Source organism: Heterocephalus glaber, unplaced genomic scaffold (assembly GCF_053883595.1).
Source record: "Heterocephalus glaber isolate CG9 unplaced genomic scaffold, H.glaber_assembly_v1.0 deba00001509, whole genome shotgun sequence".
In the NCBI taxonomy this organism is placed as follows: domain Eukaryota; kingdom Metazoa; phylum Chordata; class Mammalia; order Rodentia; family Bathyergidae; genus Heterocephalus; species Heterocephalus glaber.
The window spans coordinates 51,509,877-51,535,975 of NW_028258325.1; the positions used below are offsets into that span (position 1 = coordinate 51,509,877).

The 26,099-nt window shown below is 34.8% G+C and overlaps 1 protein-coding gene and 1 pseudogene across 30 annotated transcripts in view; one reads left to right on the plus strand and one right to left on the minus strand.

Moving 5' to 3' along the window:
- The window catches only part of Adgrl3 (adhesion G protein-coupled receptor L3), an 878,168-nt gene that overhangs the window by 548,853 nt on the left and 303,216 nt on the right, over positions 1-26,099 (plus strand). The gene's annotated exons all lie outside the window — the stretch shown is intronic.
- LOC106009795 (small ribosomal subunit protein mS22 pseudogene) lies at positions 20,844-25,470 on the minus strand (annotated as a pseudogene).

Sequence of the window (26,099 nt, forward strand, 5' to 3'; positions counted from 1 at the left end):
TCCTCTTGTGCTCTTCAAGGCCAAACTTTTGGATACAAATCAAAATTTTTAGAGATTTTTTTTTTATGCACAAAACATGAATTTTTCAATAATCTTAGAAAGACTAATTTTCCAGATGAAGAAATTGAAGATCAAATAGTACAAATAACTCAAATGTGACTTATATAGTCCAGAGCTGCATTTAGAGACCTACAGTGCCTGGCTTTCTGCCATGTCATTTTTACTCCATCTGCAATTAAAAAGAATACAGGGCCACTGCGAAGATATAAGGGGAAAAGGAAAAAGGTGTACATGCTAGATTTTAAGTGAAAAAAGTAAACTGAAGAAATAAATGTAAAGTATCAAGCAACATCAGTACTGAGAGAGGCCAAGCACACTAGTGTTGTAGACCACCCCTCAACCCTTCCAAATTATGCTAGGTTTCACACTTATTGTAACCCTTAAAAACCATCAATTCCCAGGATGAATGCTATTATTATGTATCACAAATATATACAAGACAGAACAAAAAACACTGGAAGGTACCCAGAATGCATGTAAAATAACCTTCCCAGAGAAACTCAGTTTGTAAACATCGATTCGGGTTTCAAAAAAACCCAATTGTGAATCATAAAAGTATAATATTTAATATTTGCACACACACACACACACATATATATATTAAGCACAAAACTACAAAATAAGTGATACAGTGTTTCATGGGTTGCAGTGGTATGTGTAAGGGTGTTATCTTCTTGGAAATACTTGAAGAAACAGATTTAATTATTGAAGGATTAGAAGGATTAGTTGGAAACTTTGCAGAGATTCTAAGCAATTTGAAAGATTTTGGAGATTTGAAGATTGGATCTTTATTAGATTTAAATCTACTTAGCATATATTATTTTCCATTTTTTGAATTCTCATGCATTTCTAGCAGTATTCTCCTGATGAAAAGTAGGTTGAAAAAGAAAATAAAGGAAAAGGTAACTAAAAAAAGAAATAAATGTATTTTCTTTGAAAATAAACAAGAAATGAGTGAGTTCCCCTTTTGTCAAAATTAAGTGATACAAGATCATGCATTTCTCACATTTAAAATTTATTTCCCACATTTAAAATTTATTTCCCAAAGTTGACTTAACTAACTTCCAGTGGTTAATAATAAGAATAAGAAAAATGTTAAACATACTTATACATTGCTGATTGAAACGTAAATTGTTAAATCTATTTGAGGAAAACCTTTGCAATACCTGCGTAGGTGAAGAAAAACAATTTTTTTTTTCATTTCTACCCTTCTGGATTCTCAGCTGAAGCTCTTTAACCAGATAGAATAACAGGAGAAGAGTACACATGTTTGCTTTTAATTAATTAATGTAAGATTTTCAGGACACAGGAACCTTCATAAAGAAGTAAAGACTCTCCCACCAAAAAAAGAACACATCTTTAAGTGGGTTTTTTTGTTTGTTTTTGTACCGGGGATCGAACTTGGGACCTTGTGCTTTTTTGAGGCAGGCGGTGGAACCATGAGCTAAATCCCCAGCCCCTATCTAAGTGTAGGGTTGTCAAAGAGTGGAGTCATGAAAAGTAATCAGAGTTAAGGGTAGTAAACTGAGGAAACTTGGCAAGACTTGATCTTTAGATTTCCCAGTCCCTCCATCATTGGAGATGTGCTTTCCTCTGGGAGTGCACATATGGCAGAGTGCATAAGTAGATGAACAGGACTATTCATATTATATGCCAGTCCTGTGGCCTACTTCAGGACACAGGCAGAGATATTTTCCCTTGCTTGCCATTTTTTGATGTCTTTTGATATCTTTTTTTTCCCCCATTAAGTTTATTGGTACATTTTCGGTATAAAATACAGTTACATTCATCATTGGGATCTTGTACTATTACATGAGTCTCTTGGTTCTTATTTTTTTCCCCTTCCCTTGCCCTCCCTTCACCCGCTCCACCCTTCCCTATTTGCAAAGACTTTGTTTCCATTGTTTTCTTTTCTCATATTTTTTCTTTTCCCTTTTTTGCTTTCCCCTACCCCTCCCACTTCCCCTGCCCCTTTAGACCTTTTCTTCCTTACACAATATCAATTATACATTTTTTAAATTATAATATCAAGATCTAGGAGACATTACCACAGATTTTACAGAATTTAAAAGGATATAGAAAACATATTTCAAAAATCTGTTTTGAAATAAATTTGACAACTTCTAAGAAGTACCTTGGAAGACAAATTAATGAAACTAACTCTGGAGGAAATATAAAATTTGAATAGCACCTATTAAAGAAAGTATATTCCTAGCTTGAAAACCTACCTATATGACAACAGCAGGCTCATATACATTTTAACTGATAAATTATATCAAACAATTAAAGCAGAAAAAAGAAAGAATACTTCTCGCATTTTAGGAAATCAACATTGTGCTAATACTAAAACTGGATAAAGATAATAGAAGAAAAAGTATGAACATAGATAGAAATTTGTTTAACAAAACAAACTATTAGGAGTAAGATCTGGCAGTATGTAGAAAATGGTTTTGTTATAGGGATGGCAGTGTTGGTTCAGCATTGGAAGATCCACCCCAAAAGTCATCATTTTAACAGAGGAAAGGAAAAAGCTGTATGATCCTGTCACTAGTTGGAGAAAAAGTATTGGACTAAATTCTACAGCTGTTCATGGTAAAAGTTATCAGGAGACTAGAAGTAGAACAGAACCTTCTCAACAGATTAAAGATATATATTCCATACTTCCAGCGAGAATGCCTTATATGAATGGAGAAGATACAATGCTTTCTCCTTAAAGTGGGGAACAAGGGCAGCTATGCTTACTCTTTATCTGTCCATTTAACTTTGAAATCTGGGCCCCACCAAAATAGTCTGGCAATAAAATTACACAATTAAGATAGGATTAGCAAGATAGAAGCAAAATGTTTGTATTTAGATGAAACAATCATCTACAGAGAAAATACTAAAAAAATCTCTAGGAGCCCCTAGAACTTTTATGTGAATTTAGCAGGATTAGAAAACACAAGGTATATATAAAAATTCAGGTCTGTGTATACTTGCTATAAATAAAGAATTGGATATTGAAATTTAAAAGTTATGTAGGAGTACAAAGGACCTAGAGAAGTTTAAAAAAAAAAAAACAGTGTTGGAAGACGTTTAGTACCTAATTTTAAGACTTCTTCTAAAGCTACAGTAATCAAGGCAGTGTTGGTGTAAGGAAAGACATATAGATCATTGGAATAAAACAGAGAATCTAGAAATAGAACCACACATATATAGTCCACTGAGTTTTGAAAGATTATTTAACATTACCATTTTATAGAATATAAAATCAATTCAAGAGCCGAGGAAGAGGTAGTGTTTTCAGCAAACATCACTAGAACACCATATATATATATAAAATATATATATATATATCCATATATAAAGATTTAACCTCAACCCTTTATTTCCATACATGAAAATAACTTGAAGGGATCTATGAACCTAAATATGAAAGCCTAAAAATATAAAACTTTAAGAATAAATTATAAGGGAAAATGTTTATGAATTCAGGGTAGGCAAGAACTACCTAGTATACAAAAGACATGATGTATAAAAGAAAAATATTGATAAATGAGATTCCATCAAAATTTAGAACTTTAAATGACATCATTAAAATGAAAAGTAGTCTTTAAACAGACCATATTTACAATGCATATAACCTATGACCAGAATATATAAAGAACTCTTAGAGCTCATTAATAGACAACCCAATTAAAAAGTAGACATAAGAAGATGATAAATAGCCAGTATAGCACAAGGAAAGGTGTGCAACTCTAGAATCAGAAAAATACTAATCAGTACAATAACAAGATTGAATTATACACTCATTAGGGAGATGAAGTTAAAAGTTTTAAAAGCCTTGTCATGACTTTTTCTTTTTGTTGGATTCTCCCCCTTTGCGTTTAATTTGTCACTCCCAATGGATTCATTCTGTTGGGTTTCCTGGGGTTGTGATCCTCACTGTCTTTTCCTAGGGTATTGTCTAAAATTTTTTGGAGTGCTGGTTTGATATTCATGAAGTTCCCGAGGTGCTCTTTGTCATGAAAGTATCTTATTTCTCCATCCATTTTGAAAGATAGTTTTGCAGGGTACATCAATCTGGGTTGGAGGCTGTTTTCCTTTAGGGCTTGAAATCCATCACTCCAAGCTCTTCTTGCCTTGAGGGTTTGCATTGAGAAGTCTGCTGTGATTCTGATGGGCTTTCCTTTGTATGTGATTTGTTTCTTTTTTCTCACTGTTTGTAGAATTTTGTTCTTCTGTTTGATTTCTGGAATCCTATTATATGCCTATGTGTAGATTTCTTTTGATCAAGGCTATTTGGAGTCCTATATGCCTCACTTATCTGTATGTCAAGTTCTTTTCCCCTCCTTGGGAAGTTTTCTGCCATCACTTCTGGGAACAGTTTTTTTATGTCATCTGCACTCTCTCCTCTTTCTTCATTGACTCCAATCAGTCTTATGTTATTCTTCTTTGCATCGTCTAGCAGCTGCTGGATTGATTTCTCATGTTCCCTTACAATTTTAAAGCAATTTTTCTTTTTCTGGTCACTAATTGCAATCTTTTCTTCTATATCTGAAATTCTATCCTCACATTGGTTCATTCCACTGTGCAGACTTTCAATGGAGTTTTAATCTCCTGGAAATCTGTTTGCATCTGTTTTATGGATTCCATTTGTTTCCTATGTTGGGATTCCATCATGTTCCTCAGATCCTCTATTTTTTTATCTGTGTCCTCTCTAGATTTATTAATCATGTCTTGCACCATGAGCAAAATCTTTGCTGTTATCTTAGTAATTATTTCTGATTTCATTTTTCCCAGATCCTCTTTTGTTGCCAGTTCAGAGAGTCCAGGTGGTTGAGTATCAGATTGTTCCATCTCGTTTTCATTTGAGGTTGCTGTAGGTGATCCAGAAGTCTGTTTTTGAGGCTTGTTTATGTGTCTTCTCATTTCCACGGTGGGGGGGGGGGCTTCTGGTGCCCACGCGGCTCACCTTCTCTGCCCTAGGAGCTTGGGATGGCAGTGGGGGAGCTTCCTTCTGGGTGCTGGGACTGGCTCACCTTCTCTGCCCTAGGAGTTTGGGATTGCAGTGGGGGAGCTTCCTTCCCGGTTCTGGGACCGGCTCACCTTCTCTGCCCTAGGAGCTTGGGATGGAGGCGGGGGAGCTTCCTTCTGGGTGCTGGGACCGGCTCACCTCTGCCCTAGGAGCTTGAGATGGCAGCGGGGGAGCTTCCTTCCGGGTGCTGGGACTGGCTCAGCTTCTCTGCCCTAGGAGCTTGGGATGGTGGTGGGGGAGATCTTTTGATATCTTTAAGCTACTCAATATGCCAAGGTGTCATATTCTGTGGTAATGCGTTCTGAGTCTTGTCATCCAGTACAATCTTTGACTGGATGCTAGTATACATTATAGATGGGAAATCCATTTCTAAGTTTTCTCCCTAAGGAATCTTTCATACTTGTATATAAAGAGATCTACACAAGAATGTTCATTATAACAATGTTTAAAATACTGTAAAAGGGAAAGATATTGACTTGTCCTTTAGTTGATAAAAGGGTTTATGTAGTAAAACAGGAAAGGAAGAAAGAACACAATTATACAGCTGTCCAAGTAGGAAATATACAGCTGAAACAGTCATCACCAGAGTTTTTGAAAACCCTAGTCAATGTGGAGAAAAGTGTTATGTGATCAGTTAGCCTTCAGAGAAAAATATTCTAACTCAAATATTAGTACACATGAAATGATGAATAAGAATAGATCTTATGCCAGAATTTCCCCTTTTCTCTAGTAAAGGTTGTGAATCTCTTATGTAGAATTCCTGAAACTATAATTGTTTTGGTTTTGGACTTTTTATTTTATTTTGGAATATTTTCAAAGACATGTAATATCTTGGGTATGAGACCCAAATATCAACATGAAATCCATTTATATTTTATATACATCTTATATACATAGTCTATAGGTGATTTTAGGCACTAGTTTTAATTACTTTATGGATTTTGACTCTGACTGATCACATGAAGCCAATTGCTGGCCCACAAAAAGTTTTGGATTTTCAGAGCATTATGGATTTGAGATTTTTGAATTAGGGATCCTCAATTTCTCTCTTTTTTCTCAATAGCCTTTGGCTTGCAAGAATCAGTATGCCACAGTGGCATACTTTGGGATGCTGTGTTTTGCTGACATTCCTAACTTCACTGCATGGTTCCTGACTGTGAATATATTGACCACCAGATATTAGAGCTTTAAATGTAACTGATTTTTAAATTTTTTGGAATATGGCAGAATACACAAGTAGATAAATAGGACTATTCATTCAGATAATCATGTTCCACAGGTAAGAATTAAAAACACCATAGTAAAGTTTCAGATGCCCAGTTTTATCAGAAAAGCTAAAACATTCTCAACCTAACAGTGAAAAGGAAGGACATTTTATATGAATGAGGGTGGAAATTTTTAGCTAATTTACTACTAAATAAGATAACCTAGTCTGAAAGGATTTATATCATGAAAGTATAGAACTTGAGGACTGAAACACATTAGAAATTGAAAACCAGAAATAATCACAAGGTGAGGTGAAATTTTGTGTCATGGTTAGAATTTGAAGTCAACTATTAAGGTAAAGTTAAATATAAAAGTTATTTTGGAACTATTTTAATAAATCATTAAATACAGTGATTTAGAAAACATATATCCCTATAGAGTATATAGTAATATATTATTGTACAGTGCATAGAGTACAGAATAAAATGTACCTTTTAAAAATATCATTTTATAGCATTTTGTTATATAAAAGGACTAGGTATACATTATATATTGGAAATCCATTTAATTCCTTACAGGAAGAATTTATTGAAGAGAGTATAGTTAGAAACTCCTTTGAATTCAGAAAATGGAAAATAGTGCAGGCTGAAAATAATAATATAAATCTCATTTAATTTGCTTGAATTCATATAAATTAAATGTTTCTGTGATCCATGTCTGTATTCAGAAAAATTATTTATAAATTATTTATAACAGAGAAAACAGACATGTTATCTCTGAATGTTATTTCTGTGTAAGTAAATTCTTCTTATGAGAAATTTTTTTCCCAAAACAATGCATCAAAGAGGGTTTTCTTGAATATATTGATGTATTCTGTCCCATTAACTTTGTATGCAATTGTTATATAACTTAATGGCTAAACAGTGCATTGTTAAAGTTATGTCTAGAGAAATATGTGATAGTATTAGAGTTGCTCATTATGATTTGCAAATTTTTTAAAAACTTGTTTAAATGATATGACATTTAGATCATTACACATTTTCCTACTTTTATCTATGTTCAAAAATTTCTTTTTTTTTTTTTGGGTACCAGGGATTGAACTCCGGTCCTTCCACTTGCCCAGCAGGCGGTGAAACCTCTGAGCTAAATCCCCAGCCCTCGAAAATTTCTTTTAAGAAGTTGTAAAAATTTGTGTGATATAATCCCATGTTTATTTTATGTAATACATATCATAACAAGCATAGGATCCAAACTAATTTTAATTTTAAACATACATGTTAATATATCAATTATGTGAGTTGATATATGATATCTGAAATAGACAGATTTGAGCTCTATTGAGTTTTAACAAATTTCTGTAGTAAATATGTTCAGTCTTCAAAATTTTGAAATAAATTTCTCAACGTTAACTTAATAATCCACAATAATAGAGGACCAATAATTGATGAATTCCATGAAAGGATGTAAAAAGACCTTGTAATTGTGTTCAAAACAGTTACTCAACTAAATAATTGGCACCCTCTTGTGATTAGGACAAACAAATGAAGATGCAAAAGTAATATTCACAAAATGAAACTGCAAGAAATGGCTTAACTGTTTCTGAGCTTTGTTTTATTTGTTTTGGTTAAGGATAAAAAAAAAAGAAATAGTAGCATACCCCCCCCCCGAAACCACAGAGAGTAACATTCTATATATACTGCTTTTTCCTGTGTGTTCATATCTATAATGAAGTTTAATTTGTAAATTAGACATGCAGTAAGAGTAGCAATAACTAATAATAAATTCGAGCAATTATAGTAATATACATAAAAAGAGTTTGTGGCACGAAGCCATTGTTAACTAAATTAAGGGTTATGTGAACCCAGGCACTGGGGTACTGCAACAGCTGATCTGATAACTGAGAGCACTACTAAGTGACTAACTGGCAGGTAGTGTAGACAGTGTGGGTATACTGGGGAAAGGGACAATCCACATCTCAGGTAGGACAGAGTAGTATGGCAGTAAGTTTCATTGTGCTATTTAGAATGGAGTGCATTTTAAAATTTTCAAAGTGTTTGCCTCTGGAATGTCTCACTTTATATTCTTGGATCATTGTTGACTATGGATAACTGAGACTAAGAAAACCAGAACTGCAGATGAGGGGGACTACTGTACTTCTTGGAAGTATCAGGCATTGCTGCAGCCTGCTTCTCCCTCCAGATTACAGAGGCCTGAACAAGTGTGGACCATCTTACTGAGTGTACTACAAAGTGGAAACAGTGACCTATGAAACAGTTCGGTTGTTCCATTCCATCTGGATTTCAAACAATTCAAACCACCAGTTTTCACCAGGTTGCTATGACAGAAATTGACAGGGGAAAAAAACCTAGAAAGAAAATTGTAAGTGTAAATATATCAACATTGAATTTGAATGGAGAGTCAACCATTCTAATCAGAGAGGAAACTTTAAAATTTGAACTTTTAGCTTTATCAGTGAAGTAAGTCAAATTTTCTATTCAAAGTATTTATTATTTTTTATTGGTATATGTTTGTAGTACATGCAATTTACCATCATCTTGGGGGGTACATACATATACACAATACAACTTGTTTCTTTTTTTTTAATCCCTTTCCTTTCCCTCTTCCCTCCCCCCTCCTCTAGTTTCCCTTTCCACATTTTATTTTTGTGGATATTATTAACCATACCTCATGCTTGTGGTATAAAATGTTTTGATTCACTCAGGTTATTAGGTTTCTGTACATGGCATAGCTTTATTCTACTTACTTCTCCTTCCATTCACCCTCCCCTCGCCTTTGGTCTCTTGGACCCCTTCCCGTTTGTAAGAGATCCATGCCCTTGTCTCCTTCTAGCCATCCTTTATTATTCTATTTGTTTGCACTTTGCCTTGCTCAAGTAAGTGATCCTTTTATGTTCATAAGAATATTTCCTGGGAAGGAGTAAGTATGTTACTATTAGCCACAAAAGCAAGCCAATGGGTGCGTTCGTAAGAGACAGGGCCCAAGTATTAATGAGCAGCGTCACTTCATCATGTTAAAAATCATGTGTGGAGGAAGTATTAAAATGTTTTACTGCAATTTTATTTACTTATTTTGAGAGGCAAATGATTTTCTTTTAGTGATCAGTGGTTTTAAATGTGGGGAATTAAAAGCCTGTTTTCTTATCCCTTTTTATAGTAAGGTAGCATAGGCGTACATATGCTAGGTGATACAGGCCACAGGGTCTCACAGTGTGACTCAGGAGAAATGTGATACGAATTCAAACTATCAGGTCCCACCTTGGATTGATTCCTAAATTTGGGGAGTTGGGGGGAAGTCCAGCAGCATATTTTCCAGAAGCTGCTAAAACTTTAAAATTATCGAACAAGCCGTAGCCGCTACAAGATTAGTATAAACTACAGGGTGTAATAAAAGTGTTACACTCTTCTTTTTTTTTCCGTGGCTGTTTCTGTTAATTGCCTTTAAGTAAGTGTTTCTCAATCTCCCATCCCCAGAGTCTGTTAAATGCCAGTTTTCTGCCCCTCTCACACTTCATTGCATCAGAGCCATGAGAAGTGAGTATTTGAAGTGAGCTCCTGCAGTAGTATTGTTTTTGAGGTGATTCAGGGTTTGCAAAAGAATCATTGCCCTAGATTCTTAACATGTAAGCAGAATTTATATCTCAGCATGAATAATTACTTTAATGCATTAGGAATCTGTTGAGCACTCTTCTCTCTGTGGGCTTATGCTGCTCTGGCAGGGAAGGGCATCGCTTCCTTTTCTTGAATGGCCCTGTTTTGTGTTCTCACAGGATTCCTATCTGTATGGGTGTCAGCAAAGAACAGCGGCCCTGATCCAGTATGGACATGTTCCTTCATGAGCTTGTCCTGGCAAAGCATGGTGCCATTTATCCTCACCTTGAATGGCTGGAATAAATTAGTACAGTGAGAAGAGCTATGAGAGTACAGGCAATCACACAGTGCCTTGCAACTGCTCCTGGTGTGTTCATGGAGTGTGGGGGTGAAAAGAAGACAAATTAAATCACAGCCAGTACCTCGGATCTCCATATTTTAACTTAACCACTTTTTCATACTGAAAAATGGAATTAGGCAAAATTTGAATTTTTCGATGATGTTTATAAATTTTCCATGTGTACCAATGCATAGTATAAAATGCATGATGAATGGCTTCGTCCATCCATTCCCACTGATTTCCTTAACTATGGACAGATGAAGAGCTGCTTTGAAATGCTATGCTGCTACTTGGAGACCAATCACCCTGACTGTGCTCATTTATTCTAGCTGTTCATGGCCAGTGTGAATGGTGCTCAGCTGGGCCAACTGAGGGCTCAGGAAATGTGGAGAACCTGCTGCCCTGAGTCAACCTGATATGGAAACTCACTTTGTTCTGGCCCTCTACTGCTCTGACTTTTTTCTTTGAGACAGAAACATGTGGTTACCTTGACCCAAGTTAAGATCATAAAATTTAAAAGCATATTTTCAAATGTGAATCTGTTGAACTAAATATTCTGTTATGGTTAAAGAAGACTGTCATAATGTTGTAACATTTTAATTTTTAGAATTGGACAAGAAAGTGCTATCTCATTTAATGAAATAGCTATTTTAAGGAAAATATTTCCATATGTTAACGTCTCCCTCCACTTTTTCATCTGCAGAGTTTGATGCTAGAAATAATGGGCTTAGTGCCGAGAGTGAGTCATGGTTGGCTGTCCTGAAGATCTTTCTTTAGTTTCCATCAGTTCTTTCAGTTTTATCCTAACTCTTCCTCAAATTATGACTAAAAATTCAGCCTTTGATTCTTGTTGAACTTTGATTTATTCATACATGACCTATTCCCATTATAATGTAAGGTAACTTTGATATTAAGACTGTTTGAAGCAGTGTGAAATAGTAGAACCAATAAAATAATATAAAGGTACACACAAGCCTTGGGAAATTTAAGCATTTCTAAACTAGGAAAAAGAAAAAAAACTAAAAGATCAGTGTCTTTTATTTATTTGTCATGATTACCTATCTTCAGATATTAAGTATTTTTTCTGAATAAATTCAGAGGACTTGCAGGTTTTCTTATTTTACATAATTAGGTTTCATGATTTTACACAATCCACTCTCTTAGCAAATATCTAGTAAATTCTTAATTTGACTTAAGACCTTAAATGAATTAAGGTCAACATATGCTAGAATTGGTCCTTTTTAATTCTGAAGCATATTTTAGAATTAAAGTGGGCTGATTGCATTACTTGAAATAGATTGAGTAGGGCATAGCTGTAGTTTGGCAGAGTATCCAAGTAGACTATAGAAAGAGACACAGTTTGCTGAATCCTGAATATGTGAGCTCTGTTTTTTGTGGTGTGCATAGCTTATACTAGATTCCTTTTTTTCATTAATGGGAACAGAATAATATTCACTTTTTCCATCTGTAGCACTTGGCCATTATTTGTGGAGCTCTGTGAGCAATGAGCAGCTGCATGGTTGTTTATATTACACGATTTTGTTTATTCATTTAAAAAATTTTGTGACAGTAGTGTAGCTTAGCAGCATGCTTATGGTAATGAAGAAGTTAATTAGCAATATTGAGCAAGACTTCAAGACATGAGTTTTAATAAGTAGTATTAAACATATTACGGTAGCATCCACAGATAAACATAGTAAGCCTCTGACAAATGGGAAAAATGGTCAGATTATAAGAAAATTTGTTTTAGAGTCCTTTGGCTTTTGAGTTTCAAAAGAATATTAAAGATAAGTACACACTCATTTCCATATGGAGGGTGATGACTGCAATTTCTCTGGTGTTTTTCTTCCTTTAACCTAAAACTGCTACATGATAGAAAATGGAAGCTTATTTTAACAATAGGGAAAAAGCAATCATCTTTTAATAGCAAATTCACTATGATTGAAAAAAAAAAGACTCTTCCAGTAAAGGAATCAGACTGCTTATCAAGGATACTGGAATTATATGAGCTTTTGAGCCCAGAAATATTGATAGATATAGTCTGAGTGTGGTAGTCTTCTTCATTTTAAAACCAAAGATGACCTAATTCAAGCACTGGGAAATCCATAATTGGAGAGAATCCCATAGTCACTGCTGGTATTTTCCTCTAACTATGAGTGAGTTTGTTGTGTCATAAGCCTACTTAATAATTCTGGATTTTTCTAAGAAAAGTATTCTCAGGCTCCAATGACTAGAAGTGGTGTTACCAGGAATTTACTTCTGTCATCTGAGCTTTAGAGTGTCATGTAATATTTGATACAGTGATATAAAAACATAATTATCAGAGTATTTAGTACCCATTTTGCCTGAGGGCCAAGCAGGTGCTAACCTTGCATTTTTGACGTGGTTGGCTTAGTGGGTTTTGGGACTCCTTTTGGGATTTATGACTGTAGCAGGTGATGCACTATCAGCATTGTTTGAGTCAAGGAGACTGGGTGATCAAGTGCTGTATATATTCAACTCCTATATACCTAAATGGGTTGTTTTCAATGAGCAAAAAAGATTGTTTGTTATTTCTGTTTATAAATGTCAGAAATATGATTCTCATCACAGTGGGATGTACTCAGATTTATTAAAACCAAGAAAACTTAAGTTAGTGGTAAGAGATATTTTGCAAAGTGGTAGTTTTGGAAGATTCTAAATAAAACCTCTGAATAGAGGTTCTTTGAAATGTGACCACACTCCAAACATCTGGTTTTATTTATTCAACATTGAGTGAGTGTTTATTATGTGAAAAATACTTTACTGAATGGTGTGGGAGATAAAGGAAGAACCTTGGCTCCATAGATAAGGAACATATTTAGTAATGGTGAAAAACACTTAAAAGCAAGTCATGCCAAATCCAAAATTTCTAAATTTTGTAAAATTTACCAAATAGTAATTAATCTTAAATAAGAAATTGTATAGGGATTGTGTAGGGCCAGGGATTTAACTCAGTGGCACCGTGCCTGCCTTGCAAGTACAAGGTCCTGAGTTTGATCCCCAGTACCAAAAAAAAGAAAAAAAAAATTGTACAAAAAAAAAAATTGTACAAAAGTCATGCTTGAAACGAATTTATTTTTATTTAAATGTTCTATTTAGGAAAATCTTGCATAATAATCTTATAAGATAATGCATTGGATTTGGTTAAATTGTATGAAATTGATCCTCTTTAACAGTTTCATTGTAAGAAATATACAAATTTCATATCATTTGGCCCAATATAATGTAACCTCTTTACAAGTAGCTTGAATTTACTAAAGATAATAAATCTGGGCAGTAGATTTAGCTCAGCGGCACTATGCCTGCCTTGCAAACCCAAGGTCCTGAGTTCAATACCTGGTGGTGGGAAAAAAAAGGTACAACTAAAAATAATAAATCAATGTGTTGTTTTATCAGAGTTGGCCTAGAGACTGTTCATTCAGGCTTGTTGACAAGTTTTTGCCTTGGCTCTCTCCTGCTTAGTATTTTTAATCATTAACTTGATGAATATATAGAAGTTAGAAAAATTTGCATTGCTAGATGCCAAGTATTGAGAAGAATATCCTAAAAGATTAGATGATAAAATCAGGGATTAAAGGGTTTACAAAGCCTATAACAATGATATTAAATTTAAAAATGTATTCTAACACAAAGACATGTAAAATGCTATGTTTAGATTTTTTTATTACAAATTATAATAGGTGAAGACTGCTTGACAGTTGTCATATGAACAAAAAGAATGTTTCCTTTTCAAACCACAATGCATATTAAATGACTTGCTTTTTTGCTGGTCTCTGTGTAATGTGCTGGAAATACAAGGACCCAGATAGTCAAAGGATTTGGGGGACCACATGTTCAATTTGTAATAATAGTTTGGGGTATGGGCTGGGAAAGATAAATGTAGTCTTCAGCTACATTGATATTATAATACATAGAATAAAAGTGAGCATTTTTGTGCTGTTTTTATTGTGTCAGATTGTTTTGGATGGTGTCTGGAACCTCTGGTCACCAGCTTTAAGAAAACTATCAATGTGGGGTGCTGGCCCATGAGAGGATGGTTAGATTGTTGTATAACGTGGGAAATGCAATCCGCTTGATTTCGAAAGATTGAAGGATTGGGGTATTTAAGTAAGGGTTACAGCATTGGTGCCTTAGATTAAAAATGGGTTTTCTATTTACTAGGTGTATGATTTTGGGCAACTTAATGGGCTTGTCTGAATCTCAGTACTCTCACTTATGAAATGGAAATTACATTTAGATTTGCTAAGAAAAATAAATTAATAATTATAAAGTACTTAGAATAATGAATGGTACATACGTGACATGTAAGTGCTCAATATAAGTAAATGGACAGGTAGACCAACAGCTAATAAATAAGGGACTTTAAAATGGAATACAAGAGGGAGACATAGCAGGTGTCCTCTACTGTATGAAGAGAAATCTGTGGAAGTATTCAGATTTCATTCTTCCTAGGAAGAGCATGAATATGTGGGTAGAAACTATATGTGAGGACAAATCTTGTTTTTCAATGAATTATAACTTAAATTTTTTTCTGCCATTTTAAATTCTGCTGTGCTTCCCTTCTGCCTAAACATTGGCCATTTAGAAAATAATGTAAAAACTGCAAAAGTAGGCTTCAACAATTCTACCCCTTTACACAATTCATGTGAACTAGGTGTTTTAAAGATCTAAACAAATTCCAGCAATACCATCACCTCCTAAAATGGACATGAAAATTATTCTGATAACAGTTAAAAACCTAACAAAGGACATGCCATGTTTGCCCTGGATACCCGTTAACTGACAGTATCACTGACTTCCAGTGGTGACCAGAGGTCTAGGAGCCTCTGCTCCAGGATATCTCCTCCCCTAGATGATCTGAATGAAGTCAAATTATTTTCAGTCACTTTCCTTCTCTTTAACCAAATAAAAGATCAATGCAGTGCTATTCTAACATTATCAGAGGCTTCTTATAACATCTAAACATACTGCAGGGACCACTTCCTTCATGTAATGTTTCGTTATTAATGGTTTTATTGAAAACTTTCTTGTGAACATTAATTTAATGTAACATTTTCAGAGAAAAACAAACTTGCTTTGAAAGAAACAGTGGAGCTTTTGAAATGGTATTTCAAAAAAATTACTTCCCTGAAAGGGAATTTCCTTTCCTTACATGTTGAACATAATATTTTTAGGCCATCCAAAAATAATCCAGAAAAATAAACACATCTCTTGATATTAGCACAATGATATTAACTGTGTAGTTACATAAGTGAAAAACAGAGATTTTTTCCTTTAAAGATTAAAATGATGCATACCTAAAATAGTTGTATATACTAGCTGGATAATACCTACAATTTATCTGTGGAGTGTTAATGTTGTGGTTGCACTGATACTTATTTTCATTCATGCAGAAGAAAATGATGCAATGTTGGTTTGGCTGTTGTTTTCAAAATGGCCAGTTTCTCCCTACTAGCAATGTATAAAGTTGGGAATATGACTGGTAGGCAGTCCTTTTTTAGCATTTGGTCAATAGTTGTCTCACTCTTCCTTCCTTCATTCTGTCTGTCTGGAGTGAGGTTATTTGCCCAAATTGTGTATAGATGTAACATATAATTCCTGCCAAAAAATGTATCTCAACCATCCAGTTGGGGACACAGACTTTAAATAAATCTGGCGGGGAAATGACGGGAAGAACATGCATAAAACAATGAAGGAATACTCAAAAAGACAAGAACTATGAGAAACCACCAGAAAAAAGAATATCCAAGATACTTAGTAAGGCATTCTTACCAGGGTATTATATTTCCTACAGTTTTACAGTTTTTGGTTGTTTTTATTTTTAATAGGTCATCTATCCGAATAGGACATCATATTTGATAATAGAAACATTTAGTTTAAAAATTGTAGTTCCTTCCAACAGATGGGCTTATAAATTAATGAAAGTTTTATCCTAACTTGAGTGTTTTGGTCCAAAAAATGTTCTAATTCTTCCCCATTACACTTTGACAAACTTGTAATTTAATTTCTCAGTTGGTATCAAAATTTGATTCTGAGAGCCTCTCATCTTTCCAGAAAATGGGATGGAATTTATCACATGGTAACCAAAATATTTTTATTTTATCATTGTATATAAGGAAAAAGCCAGAACCTGAGATAAGCATATTGGTTTATTTATGAATAAATATTTTATATTGAAGAATTCTCATTTTAGTCATAACAAAAAATAGATTTTTTGTGAAGTCTTATCCTAGTTACTTAAACGATTCTTCAGTATTAAAAGAGAAAAAAGATTTTAAAACTTTAAGAAAATATTGCTAAAATCTTATTGCATATTCTTTATAAGCAACACCTTCAAAAATGTTTTGGTAACTTCAGTATCAGTTTGACCGTGAAGGGAGAAGAAAATTTTAGTTAAGTTGGTATCCAAAAGAAGCTTATTAAAAAAAATTTTTTTCTTGTAATTTACCAGTAATTGACATATTGCCAAAACTATGTATATGATATGTGATTTTCTTTATTAATATCCAATGTTATTTCAAAAATAAATTTTCCATTTTTAAAGATGCATGTATTATTTATATCATTAAATTTCACTCATTTTAGTACAGAATTCAGCAAATTTTGATAGACTCAAACAAGCATAAATACATGGCTATAATCAAGATATAGAATATATTCATCACTTCAGAAACTCCAGAGCAAGTTTAAGCTGGCTTATATTGGTACATAAAATGAAGCGCATAAATGAAAACTAGAGAGACCAATAAAAACAATGGAGAAGGAGGCCTGAGTTTAGCTCAGTGGCACCGCACCTACTTCGCAAATGCAAGGTCCTGAGTTCGATCCCCAGTAACCAAAAAAAGGAGAAAATAAAGTGAAGAAATGAATGAGGCTAATAATACATCCTTTATAATATGATATCCAGTCATAGTTTTAGCAGCAAGGATCTAATTCTACAAATGAGAATATGTATGTAGATATAGGTAAAGATGTAGATATTTTATATACATGGTATTTATATATGTGTGTGTGCCATCAAATAAATATTAAAGTAGATAGAATGACTAGATGTTGTAGTAGCCATCCTCACCATGCAGAAATACCTGCTGCAATTTCTGTGCAGATGGCCACTTTTTTACTGCTTTATCGGTATGATATAGGTTCCCTGACTGAGAATCTGTTTCACTGTTGAAAAGTGATTTCATCGTTTATAAGTTCTTTGCATTCAATTAGTGTCTTTCTCTGTAAATGTGAATGTTTTAAAAGAAGTTTTCCTTCTTCCTTTGGGAGCAAGATGCAACAAATCAACTTTAATTATAAGGATTCATCACAAATCTAATAATGCTGTTTCCCATCTTTTCTTCTTTACTCTGTGCATCCTTAATTTTCAACAGTGTATCCTGGTGGTGTGGTTCTCAAATACCATATGGTCTTTTTGCTTTCCATTCTCAAAATCGGGCACAGCACAGAGATATTCTGTGACCAGAGGACAGGGGGTTGACTATGATTAACAACAGCTACTAAAATTGTAACTTTTTCAATGAGCTGTATGATTTTATTCTTCTCATTTTACATATAAAGAAACAGAATTTTAAGAAGTTAAGTTACATTAACTTAAGCTCGTTATCACATAACTAGTACTCTTAAGTGGCAAGATTTTAGCCCACATCTAACGTGTTCAAAATGAAAGCCTATTGTAATGGAGACTAAGAGTATATTAGCATAAGCATCTATATTCTTCTATGAGTTTACAGTGTGGAAAACCAGCTAGACCTTTCCAGTACATGATTTCTTTACATGAAATATCACACCATGTATTTCAATCAATCCTGTATATATAGTCTATTTTTAAAATGAAGTCAAGTCCATTATAGAATCTTAAAATTTGAGTTCACTTTAAAAATTTAGCGAAAACAAAGTTTAATGTTTTGTTGCATAGTAGGGTGGGTATAGATTACGATAATGTACTATATACTTCAAAAAAGGTAGATAAAAAGGATTTTGAATATTTTTACTGTAAATTAATAAATGTTTGAGAGGTTTTTTGGGCTTTTGCTGATTTGAATGATGTACTGAAACATCATATGGTGCCCCATAGGTATATGCAATCTTTATGTGCCAATTCAAAGAATTAAAAACAGAGATTAACATTTGAAAAACAAATGAATAAAATTAAGTAGATAGAGGAGAATATAAATGGAAGATTACTCTTGGAACTGAAGAGAACACACTTCAGTTTGGGGTTTGATTGTAATAGAAAGTGGGAGCCCTGGGGGAAGTTTATACTGTGAATAAAGTTCCAGCAAATCTTAATTCCAGATTTTGACTAAAAGAAGAGGCCTCGAGAGATCTTCATATCAAACTTTAAATATTCCATACCCCCCCCCCATCTCATACCTCTTCACAGCTTCCTGGAGAAACATTTCTGGTCAATCTTATTTCACTTCTAAGGTTAGGGCATGTCTTATTGCTTCTGGAATAGGATGGAATGATCGATTGGGTGTTATAAAGCTCTATACAGATTGTCAAATGACCATTTTAAATGCATGTAGGTAATTGACTAGCCAACTGAGAGTCATGCAGAACTTCTGAATCACTTCATTTCAAAGAAAAATCTGTTTAGCAGTTTATAATGGGATTGGAATTCCCAAAGTAATGATTAACTGTCTTAGTTACTTGTTTGTCCCTGGGACCCAATACCTCGCAACTGAAACTTAAAAGAGGAGATGTTTATTTTGGCTCACAGTTTAGAACTTTCTGACCATGTTTAACCACAGAAGGCATGACGGAAAGACCGAGGAGGAAAACTGTTCATGTAAGGGCAGACAGGAAGCAGAGAGTAAGGAGGAGTGGAGGAGAGAGAGTCACCCTTCCAGGTCACACCCTCAGTGACCCCACATCCTAACAGCGAGTCTGCTATGGTGCCTCCATGACCCAGTCAGCTTCCAAAAACCCCACCTCTTAGTGTCTGAGGCTCTTGAGGACATTCAGATATAAATCATAACATAAATTCTTTCACAGAAGACTTTGATCTTCCACTACCTCTTTTCTAAATTAATTGATGAAACTATCACAGATAACATTTGCCCTACAAAAATAATTAAAAATGAAATTAAAGAATAGGAAATTTTAATCAGATTTAACATAGGAGACATGATATTGAAAATTCATATGTTTAAATCAGAAACATAGAATAATGCTGTACTACTTATCTAGACTATTTTTCACATATTTTAGCATATTATTTTCACAGAATGAAAATATGTATGTTTATCTAGACTTTTTCACATATTTTCAGCATATTAGTAAGATGAATATACCTACATTTTAAATCATATTGATTAATAGAATGGAAATTATGTGTTTATTTATGAATCGATGTGTTCTGGGAACATTTTTCACTAAATGATACAAGTCAACTTATATCCAAATTGGTCTTTACTAACAAAGAAAGGAACTCCCAAGAGAGGAGAAAGAACCTATGAGGGATATACCCTTAAAAATGACCAGTTAATCACCAAATGTGCTAAGGACAGTATACTATTGCTTTATGACTTGCTAAAGGAAGATACCAGATTTCATAACCACTTTTTGTAAGGTTTATCACGGTTGTTAGAAGTTATGCAGAATTTTATTCTTTGTAAACTTTATTTTTATTTTTTATTGGTACCGGGGATCGAACTCGGGTCCTTGAGCTTGCGCAGCAGGCAGCGAAACCGCTGAGCTAAATCCCCGGCCCCTGTAAATTTTATTTTTTTCTTCAGAATTTAAAATGTAGTGCCTTTGTTAGATTTTCTAATTACATGTGGGAGATAATATAATAAATAATAGCATACTAAGTTTTCTTTTAATTGGCAACTTTGAACTGTTAGGTATTGAATCATTTCTTCATAATAAAATGACTGATGATCGACTTTCAAAGAATTCTTTAAGGTATAAAATAAATCTGCGTTATAGTTAAATGTAATTAATTATTAATTATTTTCGCTTTCACCAAAATATGGGCATATGCTAGAACATGCGTTATGTAACCAAAGTGTTAAAGTTTCCAGAAAAGGCAATAGAAGTGTTGCATAATCAAAACTGAAATGTAAAATATAATGTACAAATGAACCATGCCCTTTTCTCAGCACCTGTTATTAAAAATAGAATAAAACTTTCCCTATTTGAAACCCTTAGATAATGAGTCATTCTGAATAGGAGGATTTTCTACCTAAACGAGAGCATTTAAGCACTAAAACATTTCAGGCATGTTTTATTCTTTTCAGAGAGATCATTTCTGTAACTTTTATACCCCACTATTTTTTTATAGCAAAGTTAACTTTAATTTTCTTTGGTCCCTTAAGATTATCTTTGTGCCTATGATTTTTTGACCTGTCCCATGGATCATAATTTCATAATTGAATTTCAGTTTCAAAACAAATGTTATTTTTATTCTGACATTGTAAATCAGAAATTAAAGGTCCGTAATTTAAAACATATTTTTATAAACAAAGTTCTAAGTTAAACTTAGGGAATATTATATAGTCCCTATCATGTAATTGGGTGTACATTTATTTTTGTAATTATATTTTTTTTACATAAAATGATATATAACTATAAAGTATTTTCAGGAAGCCGCAGAATGGCTAGTGAATGCTTCTTGATAAGTTTGAAGTGTTAATTCTATATATGTGCCCCTCTGTGGTTCTGTTTTTGCAAACACCTTAATTAAATTTATTCCCTCAGCAGCCTGCTCTCTGGTTTCTTGAGCTGATAGCAGCATGTGATTCAGCTGAACCAAGCTGGTGGCATCATCAATTAAATCTCTCCGAATCTGGTCAATCAGCAAACCATCAATCTTTTTCTTATTTACAAAATACCAAGCCATTCCACCAAAGTGTCTTGTTGAGCATAAAAGGTCATACTTTCCAAGTTTATCAGTATCTTCATAGGTCTCAGAGGTGATGAACCTTGAGGTACTCAGTAGAATCTGGCTCAAATGGGCAACACAAAGATTAAGGACATCAACATGCCAGTCCTGGCTGTACGTGGTCTTAAGGTTTTCTTCCTTGAAAATTATTGGTGGTAAAAGCCTACAACCTTCTTTGGGGAAATGAACTTGCATCATCCGGTCTCGTTCTTCCTAAGAAGCTTTTCATAGTGTGCCACTCGGTTCTCTTACAACAATAAAATGCTCCCAGTGTGGTATGCTATATGATATATCAGTAAACACATATTTGGATGTTTCTGTCCCTTCCAAAATCTTATCTTCTGCTAACACACCATTTATTGGTACTCCTTCCAGAGCTGGTGGCATTTTAAATTGTACTTTAGCTGCTTCAACTGCCTTTTTGGTAGCCTCTTCCAACTGTGCCTGGGTCATTAGCTTATAGGTTGGTGGCTTCAGCTCTTGTCTAGCTGGCTTAAAAATCTTCTCCAAGTTCAATCCTGTCATTTTGATAAGGATGCTCTGGACTTCTTTATCCATAAATGTAGGTTTCTTGATCTCTGAGGTACCAGATTCTGCTGAGCAAAAGCTTAAAGGAGGACGATGACTGAAGCTGACTGGTTTTAGACTTCACAGAGGGGCTGTAATTTTAAATTACTTGGCTAACACTGAATTAAAAACATTTGTCTTTCAATTTAAAATGAGCAAATGCTTCTGCCGCCTGCCTTGCAAGTGCAAGGTCCTGAGTTCAATCCCCTGTACCAAAAACAAACAGAAACAAAAGGAGCAAATGTAGACGTTAGGACAGTGTTAAGACAGTAAAGTACTTCACTTGCATCCATTCTCTTCATATTATTGGACATTAGATTTGTGAGGAGAAAAAGAAATTTATATAAAACTCTTTGTCCACACCACCCTTATTTTGTTAGCTCAATCTACTTGTCATTCACTTTTTAGGTTTGGGTGTAAGGGAAAGTTAGGTTATTCCTGTCAACCCAACATGTCACTGGATGGGATCTGAGGTGGTCCCCCAAAGAGAAGATGGGGATCTCAACTCACCCTGTCAAACAGATTCTTGACTCTTGTCACAGAAAATTTCAGAACACATCAATGAAAGGCATAGGAAGATATACTGGACAGAGTTAGAAAGTAAGGGAGGACAGAATTTCACCATGAGCAATAAGAGGGGCTCATTCACTCTAAAGAAGGGGTTCGGACTGGTCAGCTCACAGCAGTGTGAGGCCAACTTTTATGCATTAGCTGAGGTGGTCTGGGGTCTAGTTGAACATTATCTCACTTCTGGTTTCCTAGCTTTGGAGGAATACTTACAGCTTGAGGGGCAGTTTGGTTCTCATGACATGATTGTTCAAGCTGCTGTCTGGGTTCCCATCATGGGATGTTGGCTCCTGCTTGGGGAGGTGAGCTCATCCTGGGTCTGGGAGCCTCTGCTTTTCCTGTAACTCAAGATGAATCTGGATCTGAATGTTTTTAAAGCTGGATATTGGGTGTCCCTGCAGACCCTGAACATTACTTCAGTTACTCTTTCCTGAAGGGGTGAGTGAGATAGGTTAGGTAAATTTAGGCCTAATAAACCTTGTAGTACATATATGATTAGCATGCCTACATGCACAGCTGAGCAGGGATCTGACCCAAAGTTGTAAAGCGATAAGGGAGGTTCCTCATCTCCTTTCTACTTGTCTTTATTTCGTCTATCCTAGTCAAACACACTCAGATTCTGAAATCTCTTTCTCTTAGTTACTATTGTCTCACTGCTGAGACAAAATACCGGACAGTCAAAGTAAAAGGGGAAAGATTTATTTAGCTCACAGTTTGTATAAATTTCAGTCCATAATTGGCTGGCTCCAAGGCAGGGTGGCATAGCAGAGGGGCACTGCAGAGGAGAACAGTTTAGGGCAAGTAGAAGACAGCAAAAACAAACAAGGGAGGAGACAATCCTCTTTCTGTCCCTTATATTGTATCCAGGCTATAGAAATTAGGGCAGTGCTAAACCAATCAGTGGGCTGATTTAGTAATCACGCACCTTTAATCCCAGCATCACACACTCTAGATTCAGCCACCTCTGACCACATGAGGCTTTGGGGGAACATCTAAACCCACAACATAACACTCCTCATCCTCCAGAGTTTTGCTTATTGAAAATGACTGCATGTGAGTCACTGTGAATGGAAGGGAGACTTTCCTTTATGTAGCTGGGATTGGAAACCAGGACTACTGCTGGTTTTGCTGCCAGCATTACCTATCTCCCCACACTCCTGTCCCATTCTCTGTCCCACTCTTGATGTGATTCCACACAAATACTGAATATTTCCCAATCTTAATATAGTTATTTAAATTTTATACTTTATTTTCTTATTCCCTATTGCTTTTGTGATAAGCTCTGTGAAAACTATCATGAGAACCTAAGCATGGGGTCTGAACCACAAACAGAAGTCTATTTGTAATTTTAACTAAATCAATACTATGAGTGAGAATGCATTCTGCACATTTAATTTCAAAGAATATTAATTCAAGAATAAGTAAAAATTTTTAAATACACTAATAGGTAGAACAAATTACTAGTCTATAATGTCTAGCAGAGTGAATCATGGGAATCTGTCTTATAAAAGGTAAGCTAGGTGCCTTCTCCATGAAGTCATGACCAACTGTGTATAGATAGAAGCAGGGTTGACAAGGTCCTGTTAACCTTCAGAGAACCAGATAGATTGAAAGAAGCTTAAACAGGTTAGCTTACTTACTTGCCAGTACTCAAACAAATCTATTTTTTCCATTATCTCTACTCACAAATTTATTTATCAGTGAAGAGAAAATAACCAGTGTCACCTGAACATGAGCTGGAGAGTAATTTTGTCCTCATAAATAAGGACATAAATGGATGGGTTATTACAGCACTGTCTGTAGTATCTTTTCCCTCTGTAAGAATTTATATATTTGTGATGCCCTTTACTAACATACTCAAAAGAAAAAGGAAATTTTGCCTCTAATTCTGAGATCAGATTGCTTGGTTTTTAAACCAATTAATCTAAATAGGGAGCATCTGTCTCTAAATAATGAGCCTGACATTTTCCCATGAATTCATTTAAAAAATAATTCTAATCCATATAGTCATGATTCATTTCTAGTTGTCTATTCTTCCCAATTTGAAACAAATAAACGTTTCCTGTTATTGATGCTCCTAGAAAGGAAAGGCAAGTGATTGTTCACTTGCCTGTGGAGATATTCTTAATGAAGAGAAACTCAAATGCACCTGGAGATGATTGACTTCCTAAAGAAGAGGTAGCAGTGTCGCAGAGTCAGGGCACTTGCTGATATGTAAGTCGTGGAGCCCAAATGAGGCGAACCATTAGGTGATTGCTCCTTCAGGTTTTTGTCATGCTTGCTTGTGAACTAATAATTGTTTTGAGTATAGATATTTACTGCAAATTATTCTAAAGAAAATCACTTATTGCTGCTGCTTTCACATGAATAACTTCTTATCTCAACCTCTTTTCATGCTTAAGCTGCTCAGAAAATTCCTATGCAATAAATGCATTTCATATGAATAGTTTTATCTTGGGTTACAGAGGAGAAATTGAAGTATTGTCCATAGGATCTTTCTGTATAGTAAATTAAAAAATAATAGCTAAAAATGAAAAAAATGAAAAATAAAAAAAATCAATTTTGTGCTCAAAAGATTTAAAAATAACATACTAAGAACAACTAGAGACAAACTACAGATTTCAGTGCTTTAGTTTCATTCCTCTCAGTTGTGACCTTGAGTAAATCCTTGGAATTCATCTTTATTTAACAGAAGCTAGAGAGAATATATACTATGTAAATTTGAAAATAAAATACATAAGTCAACTTTTTCCAGCTAATCACATACAGTCTGCACATTTGTCTTTCACTGGAGCTCCCTTTGTTTGGTAGAAATGTGCCTAGTTCATTGAGAAACCCAGTGAAGCTATTATTGTGTAAGAAAGGATCGTTTTTAATTTTACTCCTTCAAACAGATTATTCTGCAGCCACATTGGGAAAATTCTGATCTTAATTCTGATCAAGCATAATCTGATCTTCTAATTTCTTTTTTGTGTACTACTTCCTACACCTTGTAGTTGGTGCCCAGTACAGTCCCGACACAGTGAGACCCCCTGTGATCCCTGTGCCATTTTATGGGAGTGACCTCGCTCTCATCCTGCAGCCTGTCTGCCTCCTCTCCCGGAATAGAACCTCTTATGTCAGGTTCCACACCATAATGCAAATCCTCATCTACTTCATAAAGAGATTCAGCTTTTTCCCATCCCCACATATCTGATGGATTTCCCTTCCCAAAAGTGTCTGTGCCTCCTTATCATAGTAAATCTTTTTTTTTTTGCTACTGGGGATCAAACCTGGGTCCTTGTGCTTGGGAGGCAGGCGCTGGAACCACTGAGCTAAATCCCCGGCCCTATAGTAAATTTTGATGGGTATGGAAAGACTGGCTCTCCTTGGTTAGAAGGTAAAGTGATCAACTCATAAACTGACCTGAGAGCTCTATAGAAGACTGATTCTGGGGAGATTGGGCTAGATACAGGGAAGATGGAAATGTGGGTTCAATATTTGTTGACCACTTAATAAAAGGTGATAGTATTCTAATAATTATTAAATACAACCCATTTCTACTCTGACTTGGAAAAAGCTTTATTGAGTCCTCAGTTTTTTTCATGCTAACTCTGAATATTCTCCTGCTTTCTAAATTTGTTGCCATAGTTTTTATACAGTATTGTTAATTATGTAACAGTATGGTTAAATTCTTTCCTTTACAATAACTTAAGCATTGTGGCAGTTAGGATGGAGTGTCACCTTGATTGGCTTTGAGATCCTCCTAGGGGATTGGAAGAGAACATTTCTGGCTGTTTCTGGGTACATCATGGAGAAGTGGCTTTGGGTATTACATAT